We start from the raw sequence: 9646 nt of genomic DNA on the forward strand, positions 1-9646 counted from the left end.
CCTTGAAATGAAGATTAGATTGTTCTACCACATCAGCCTTCTACGTGTGAAGAATTTCCTTGAGGATCTTGCATGAAGAAGATTGATTCTATCTACCTTGGGAATGTGCAAAATCTTAGTAAATGGTGGAGAGCACGTGATGGGCTATTAGCTTCCAGAAGTGGTGAAGAACGAATGATGGAGAATGTCTTGAGATTTGTTCAAGATTGTTTTACTCTATGTAATGTGTTTGAATGGCTAGGATTGGGCTGACTGTATTGTTAACCTAGATGCTTAGGGTTTTAGGTTTTGGTTACTGACCTAATTAATGTTGATAAGGTCGATGATGATTTTCATTTTAAGTTTTTGACAAATGACTGTGTGTGAAGTGATTCTTGCCAGACCAGAGCAATGAGTAGAGATTTGTAGAGTGTGATTGCAGATGTAAAGGAACTGAAGTGGATCTGCCTTGGCATTAAGTGTTGTTATCAGATCAGTGTATTACCTGTTGACTTCTAACCATTTCAGCAGTTGGAAAATCCCTTTACCAGGTACCTTTAATAGGCTTTTCGTAAATCCTTTAACAGGGTGGCTCAAAATCATTGAGTTCTTTAAATCCTCTAATAAGGTAATCTTTAATTGGGTTTTAACCTCTAACCGAGTATTTAGCCATCCCTTAACTAGGTGATCCCTAGCAGAATCAGTTCCTAGCAGAACCTATTGTAAAGTCTTTAACCAGACTAGGCTCCTAACAAAGTGAACTTCAGAAGAGTTAAAGAATAACTTCTAGGTATTCATCCCCATTGGGTTTTTCCCAGTTGTATTTCCACATGAAAAATCAATGTGTTATCTGTGATTCCTTTTCATGTGATGTTTTAGTATTTTCTGTTAAGGGGTAATACAAGTTGATCCAATGGTCATTGTATTTATGATGCTTTACTTGCTTAAGAATATGGGTGAAGTTGAGATGAGATGTTAGGTCTAAAGATGATCTAGATGAACCGGTTTATGTCTTTCACAGTCATACTATGTTTTACCGGTAGTGCCTTGATTTAGATTGGTGATACTGTTTGCCAGTTAAGTGTAGTCTTTGCAATTTAAATTGTTTAAGAAGTTTTTGTCCATATTGATTCACCCCACCCCTCCTCTCAGTATCTTGTGGGTATTTACTATTCATCATTATTCATCAATTAGTATTAGAGCGTGCTCCAAGTCCTCTATGTTATAAGCTTAATTGCTTGAGGAAAAGATCCTATTCTAATGATGAAGAGGGAAGGTCCTAAGTTCAATAGAGATAAATTTAAGATATGGAAGGGCAGAATGAAGATCTACATTAAAAGCATGGGTTCTCAACACTAGAACTATGTTGAGAATACTTATGTTGTCCCTACCGGTACTCTCACCGATGATCAAAGAAGAGAAATTCAAGAGAATGGGAAAGTCATGGAGGCTCTTATGAGTAGTCTATCTATTATTGAGTTTATAGATGTTTAGGACAAAGACAATTACAAAGATGTATGGGATACTCTAGAGTCTATCTATGGTGCTAATGATCATGTAAAGCAAGCTAAGGAAGAAAGGCTTAGAGTAAAATTTGAATACATGTGGATTGTTGAAGGAGAGACCATTCAAAAATATGGGATAAGGATTAAAACTATTGTTGGAGACATCAAGAGTGTAGGAGGTACAATGGATGATTCCACCATTGTTAGCAAAGTTTTGAGATCCTTATTACTGGTCTATGCAATAAGGGTTGTTGCTATTCAGGAGTTGAGATATATTGATTAGACAAAGGTATCCCTTGATTCTATCATTGCTAAGTTGACTGCATATGAGCTAAACAGTTATGATGGAAGTGTTCAAAAGATTGATTCAGCCTTTAAAGCATCAGGTGCACTATCTAGAAAGGGAAAATAAGTTGGTACCAATTGTGAGCCTAGACAAAGAAGAGATATGGATGATGAGGAGATCCTGATGGAATTTGAAGCTCTTCTTGCCAAGAGACTTCCTAAGGGAACTAGAAAATATAGAGGTAAGCTCCCTTTGAAATGTTTTTCTTGCAATAGGATAGCACACATTGTTATCAACTATCCCAACAGTGATAATAAGGACAAACCGGAGAAGTTTAAAAAGTTCAAAGGAGGAAATAGGAGAAACTGTCTTGTTGCAGTCGATGAAGGTGTCACTGATGATGAATCAAAAGATGAAGAAAGTGAAGACATAGTGTTTGTAGCTATTAAGGAAGATGTGTCAGACAAGAAGGCCCTTGTCTCCCGCTTTGATAATTATAATGAGCAAATTATTGATAGTGGATGTTCTGACCACATGACTGGTGACCGGAGAAAGTTTTTGTCTTTGGAAGAGTATGATTGAGGTGTAGTCCGATTTGGTAATGATGCACCATGTATGGTAAAAGGCAAAGGGTTGATCTCTCTAAATGGAAAAAGTAGCACTGATAATGTGTATTGGGTAGAAGGTCTCAGGCATAATCTTTTGAGTGTTGCCTAGTCGAATAATAAAGGGCTCACTCTGGAATTCAAAGATGGAGTATGCAAAATAAAAGGAAAGAGTGGTGAACTGATGGCCACTGGTATGCAGACCAAAGGTAACTTATTTCAGTTAAATACAAATATCATTCAATGTCTAATTGCTAAGTTTGATGACAGTTGGATATGGCATAGGAGACTCTGCCATGTAAATTTTGATAATATTGTGAAGGCTAGTAAGATCATGGCAGTTAGAGGATTGCCTATGTTGAATAAACTGGAGAATCCTTTATGTAGAGAATGTCAACTAGGGAAAATGTCTTCCTCAACCTTCAAAGGTAAATCTTTCACAATAGATAATTTACTTGATCTTGTGCATACCGATTTGTGTGATTCTATGAAAACTAGGAGTGTTTAGGGAGATAGGTACTTTATGATTCTTACTAATGATTTCTCAAGAATGATGTGGGTCACATTCTTGAAAGACAAGTCTGAAGCTTTTGGAAAGTTTAAAGCCTTCAGAGAACTAGTTGAAAAGGAAAGAGGTAAGATAATCAAATGCCTTAGAACCGACCAAGGAGGTGAGTTCACTTCTAGAGAATTCAATAAGTACTATGAAGAGATTCACATCAAGAGGCAATTGTCTACCCCCTAGACTCCACAATGGAATGGCCTAGCAGAAAAGAACAACCAGACTGTAGTTGAAGTTGCCAGAATGATGCTAATTCAAGGGAAGGTTGCTCACACTTTTTGGAGAGAAACGGTGAGCACTGCAATCTACACTATGAACCGGGTACTCATCAAGAAAGGTAAGGATAAAACTCCTTATGAGTATTGGACTGGTAAGACTCTAGTAGTAAGCTACTTTAGAGTGTTTGGTAGCAAGTGTTATATCAAGAGAAGTGAATACTAGAGCAAGTTTGATACAAAGTGTGATGAGGGAATATTTCTAGGGTATTCCACCAAGAACAAAGCTCTCAAGTATTTTAATAATAGGACTCAGAGAATTGTTGAAAGTATCAATGTTAGAGTTGATGAAACCTCTGGGAAACCTAAGGAAACTGACAGTGAGCGAATAGTAGATGAACCAGATGTAACCTTTGGGAACCGGTTGTAAAACAACCAAGTAAAAGTAACAGTGCTCCTACACTAGTAGATGCTGATGTAGATGAAGATGAATATGAGGATGAAGAGGAAAAGCGAGAGGAATCAACCAAGATTATTCCTAGGTATGTAAAGTTGTATCATGATCCAAAGCAGATCATAGGAGATAAGGATGCAAAAAAATTTACAAGAAGAAAGGTCAGAGAAAATTCTTGCATGATTTCTTAATTTGAGCCCAAACCACTTAAGGAGGCACACAAAGATGAAGACTGGATTAAGGATATGGAAGAGGAACTTGACCAGATATAAAAGAATGGTACATGGTCTTTGGTACCTAGACCTGAGCATAAAAATGTTATTGGCACCAAATGGGTTTTTAGAAACAAGCTGAATGAAGATGGCATAGTGGTAAGAAACAAAGCAAGATTGGTATGTAAGGGATATGCTCAAGAAGGAGAGAACTATGGAGAAACCTTTACTCCAGTAGCTAGATTGGAAGAAGTTTGAATGCTTCTTGCATATGCAGCCTTCAAGGGATTCAAAGTGTATCAGATGGATGTAAAATCTCCATTCCTGAATGGAATAATTGAAGAGGAAGTGTATATAGAGAAACCAGATGGGTTTTCCCTATCAGAAGACAGTGATATGGTATGTAGGCTACATAAAGCCTTGTATAGATTGAAAAAGAACCTATAGCATAGTATGGACATTTACATCCCATCTTGTGAAGATTGGATTTAAAAGAACAAGTGAAGACAACAATATCTATCTAAAGTCAGAAGGAGATCAGATTCTGATCTGTGAAGTGTTTGTTGATGACATAATTTTTGGTGGAGATGATAAGATGAGCCATGCATTTACAGATGAGATGAAGAAGGAATTTGAGATGTCACTAATTGGAGAGATTAAGTTCTTCATTGGACTATATTCAACAAATGAAAGATGGTATCTTTATCACTCAGTCAAAGTATGTCAAAGAGTCAAAGAGGTGTTGAAGACCTTTGGCATGGAAGATAGCAAACCGGTTGGTACACTGATGATGACCAATTGTAAATTTTCAAAATAATATGACTCAGTGTTGGTGAATGAGAAGGAATACCGGTCAATGATTGGTAAGTTGCACTATGTAGTACACAACAGATCGGACATAGCACATGTAGTGGGCATTGCTACACATTTTTAGAAAAGTCCAAGAGAATCCCACTTTGTAGCAGTCAAGCGAATTCTTAGATATCTGAAGGGAACTATAGATTATGGATTGTGGTATCCATATAATAATGATTTCAATCTCAAAGTATTTACCGATGCCGATTGGGCTGGTAATGTGGATGACTGGAAGAGCACAATTGGTGGTGCATTCTTTCTCGGTGGTAGACTAGTCTCATGGATGAGTAAGAAGCAGAGTTGCATCTCTCAGTCCATAGCAGAAGAAGAATATGTAGTAACATTTACAAACTGCACTCAGACAATTGGGATGAAGCATATATTAAGTGGTTTCAAAGTCCCTGTATCTGAACTGGTGAGTATATTTTGTGACAACACAAGTGTAATTAATAATTCCAAGAATCCGGTATTGCATGCTAGAACCAAGCACTTCGAGCTCAAGTATCATTTCTCAAGGGAGAAAGTTCAGAACAAGAGGTTGTATTGGAACATGTTTCTAGTAAGGAGCAGTTAGCAGATATATTCACCAAGCCTCTACCGAAGGCTACATTTACCTATTTAAGAGGTGAATTAGGGGTGTTACCCTTTCAAGAGGTGAACTAAAGGTATGTGCTCCACATCAGTTAGGTATTGCATTGTCAAACCTTTTTAGGATTGGTGTGTTGAAGGATGCTACTCCTCATGGGGAGCAGCATAGTAGATCATGGATGTTTGTGCCTCCACTTTGGCATTGTTGTCAAAGGGGGAGAAGATGTAGAGATATCATTGAAGTAGAGAAGATATTTGCAGTATTGAAGACATATTATATGGTAGAAGATGTAGAGATATCTTTGTGTATTGCCATCAATGCCAAAGGGGTAGATTGTTGGCATATGTGCAGAGTTTTATGACATGATAGGATTCTATGTTGTCACTGATGTCAATATGCTGAAGTATGAACTAGTATATTGATGTAAGCAAACTAGCAAGAGAACCGGTATGATGGTATATACCAGTATATGCAAAAAGGTGAACCAGTATGTTGGAATGTGAACTGGTATATGCAAAGTTTGTATCGGGGTTTCATTTGATATGACTATCAATTGGCAGTCTTAGCTTCAGGGTTTCTGGTTGATGTATTCCAAGTCTGTGTGATTCAATCGATGATGTCCAGTGATTATTTAGCATTGAAATGAAGACTAGATCGTGCTACCATGTCAACCTTATGCGTGTGAAGAATTTCCTTGAGGACCTTGCATGAAGAAAATTGATTCTATTTACCTCAGGAATGTGCAAAATCTTAGTAAACGGTGGAGAGCGTGTGATGGGTTATCAGCTTCCAGAAGTGGTGAAGAATGAACAATGGAGAACATCTTGAGATTTGTTCAAGACTATTTTACTCTATTTAATGTGTTTGAATGGTCAAGATTGGATTGACTGTATTGTTAACCTAGATGCTTAGGGTTTTAGGTTTTGGCTACCAACCTAATTGTTGTCTATAAGGTCGATGATGATTTTTATTTGAAGTTGTTGGCAAATGAGTGTGTGTGAAGTGATTCTTGCTAGACCAAAGCAGTGAGTAGAGACCTATAGAGTGTGATTAGAGATCTATAGAGTGTGATTACAAATGTAAAGGAAGTGAAGTGGATTTGCCTTGGCATTAAGTGTTGTTCTCATATCAATGTATTACCTGTTGACTTCTAACCATTTCAGTAGTTGGAAAATCCCTTTACCAAGTATTTCCAATAGGCTTTTTATAAATCTTTTAACAAGGTGACTCAAAATCATTGAGTTCTTTAAATCCTCTGACAAGGTAACCTTTAACAGGGTTGTAACCTCTAACCGGGTATTTAGCCATCCCTTAACCGGGTGATCCCTTGCAGGATCGATTCCTAGCAGAACCTGTTGTAAAGTCTTTAATTAGACTAGGCTCCTAATAGAGAGAACTTCAGAAGAGTTCAAGAACAAGTTGTGGGTATATTATCCCCACCATGGTTTTTCCTAGTTGGGTTTCCACATGAAAAATCAGTGTGTTATGTGTGTTGCTTGTTCATGTGATGATTTAGTATTTTCTGTTAAGCAGTAATACCAACTGATCCAATGGTCATTGTATTTCTGATGTTTTACTTGCTTAAGAATATGGGTGAAGTTGAGATGAGATGTTAGGTCTAAAGATGATCTAGATGAACTAGTTTATGCATTTCACATTCATATTGTGTTTTACCAGTTGTGCCTTGATTTAGATTGGTGATTTTGTTTTCCAGTTAAGTGTAGTCTTTGCAGTTTAAATTGTTTAAGAAGCTTTTGTCCATACTGATTCACCCCCCCCCTCTCAGTATTTGGTGGGTATTTACTGTTCATCATTATTCATCAGAATAAGTCAAGGGAGAAAACAAAGGAACTTGTTGATAAGTTAAAAGAGAAAGAAAGTCAATGCATTGATGAAGAAGCCCTAAAGGAGAAGACAAAAAAAAGTGAAAAGCTTGCTAGAGCTAATATAGTCCAAAATAATGAGATAGAATCCATTGTGATGAGATTGACAAAAGAGATTTAAGAAATGAAGAAGAATAAGGAGAAGCTTGCTTAGTCCTTGAAAGACAAATCTAAAGAATGTTGCAGACTTGATAGTGAGAATGGACAAGTGAAGCTTGACCTACAAGATCTAGACAACATTAGTAAGATCTTGAAAGGTAAATCATCCTTATTAGATATAATCTTGATATTTCAGATGAATATAAGGAGAAGTTTCGGGTCAGATCAGCCAAGCTTAATGAAATGCTTTTAAGTCAGAAGAATCCTAATGATACTCAAGGTCTTGGATTTGAGAAAGGTCAAATCTCCAAATCAACACAACAGAAGAAGAACTCAAGAAAGCCTTTGGTAAGGCAACCTAATGGTCATAAGTTCAATGGTAACTATTTTTATTGCAATAAATTTGGTCATATAGCTAGTCAATGTTGAAATAGGATGATCGATAATGGTCCATCTTTTACCAGTCAATGTTTCAAATGCAATAAGTATGTTCATAGCGCAAATGAATGGCAAAGTGTGATAAACAATTTTCAAAATAGGAGAAATATCAGATGTTATTCATTTAGTAGGTCTAGACATGTTTCTAATTAGTGCAAATCAAGAGGAAACCAGATGAACTTCAGACCTAGTCAAGGAAATGTTGTTTGTTATGCTTGCATCAAATCTAGTCACATTCCCAAGGATTGCAGAAGAAGAAATGTGAATAGGAGATGTCTGGAACACAAGAATAAGAATATGAAGACAGATTAGAAAGGAAAAGAAAAAGTTGATGAGATTAGAGATCAGATGAAGAAGACTTGGGTGAAGAAGAGTGATGATAATGCAGTGAATGGATCTGAACCTAATTTTGGTGCTAGAACCTCATCCAATAACTAAGCTAAGGTATTCTGCCTTAGGAGGAGGTTTTTATGAAAAGCTTACAAACACCCTATTGGATATTTGTGCCTAGTTTTGATAGGTTGCAAATGTTTATTTGATGATTACTGACTTGGTGGAATTTTTCTGAAAGATTTTGATCATACTTCATGATCGGTACATGAAATTTTGGAAGAACTTTGTGAATATAGGGTATCTGAAAGAGTTAGGGTTAAGATAATTTAGTATACCTAAAAATTAGGTATGCAGAGGATAAAATAAAATCAGCCTATTTATTTCTCACTTTGCATTCGAAGTGAGAAAGTAGAAGAGTACAAGGAAGCAAAATTTCGAGAGATTCAAAGAAAAAAGAAGATTTGTCATGCGATCTAGCATCTGGTTGAAAGGTATTCATCAGTTCACACTTTTACAATTTGAAACTTAAATTTATGGAAATGGCATCTTCTGAAATTGTGACCCCATTAGTAATAGATGTCACTGAAAGGGCAAGACCTAATTTCAAGAAGCATCGATATAAGTCAATGGAAGATGATCTGAGTACTTATTTTTCATAAATTCCATATGGGTTATTTCATGTGGAATACATTAGTGCTGACATCCACTACAACATTGAGGATCTTGGGAGTGCTCAAATGATGAAACTATACATGAAGGATATGATTGATGGAACAGGCAACCTGAAACCTAAATTTAAGTCGATTGAAGAGAAGGGTTTTGCACAGTTAATTAAATTTTTGATGTTTGTTGAACCTGAGTGGGTACAATACATTTTGATTAGAATGCATAACAAGTTCATGTGGCTTGACAAACACCATAAGATTACCCAAAGTGCAATTAAGGTGGTGACTTGTTTGAGCTCAGTCGATGAGATGCTTGCCTTGAGGAATGTTAAGAATTAGATGGTAATAGAGGCAACCAGTCCCCAATTTGACAAAAGGTTGATGACAATCAATAATACTATTGAATATGATGTCAGGTTTTCATCAATGGTGATGGGATACAAAAAATATCATTCTAGTCGAGACAATTCAATATCTAGTACAAATATATATGTTGTCTATCAAATATTGAAGGAAGATAAGAAGTATGTGTTGTCTTCAAAATCTGATTCCCTTTAATATCCTTAGAATAATATGATTTAAGCTGGGTGCAGAAGAGACATCAAAGATAAGGAAATTCTCAAGACAACATATGACAAGGTTTGATTAGACCTTCTACACTTCGGGCTTACTCGGAGCCTAGGTGGGTATACCTTTGTGAATTAAATTCACACTTTCAAACATAAACCCACAGCAAACCAGTCTAGAAAACTAGTGGATCTATTCACCTTGAAATCAACTGAAAACAAAGGATGGAAATTGTACTTAAAATTTAGCATTTCAATCAACAAAGCATGCAATAAACAACTTCAATTAATACCAATGCCTTATCCAAGGTCACAGAGTCATCTAAACTCAAATAAAACTCCTCAAACAAGACACCTTTATGCTTCCCGTCGGCTTGGTTTCTATTAATCCTTGCATATG

Source organism: Cryptomeria japonica, chromosome 8 (genome assembly GCF_030272615.1).
Source record: "Cryptomeria japonica chromosome 8, Sugi_1.0, whole genome shotgun sequence".
NCBI classification, from domain to species: Eukaryota; Viridiplantae; Streptophyta; class Pinopsida; order Cupressales; family Cupressaceae; genus Cryptomeria; species Cryptomeria japonica.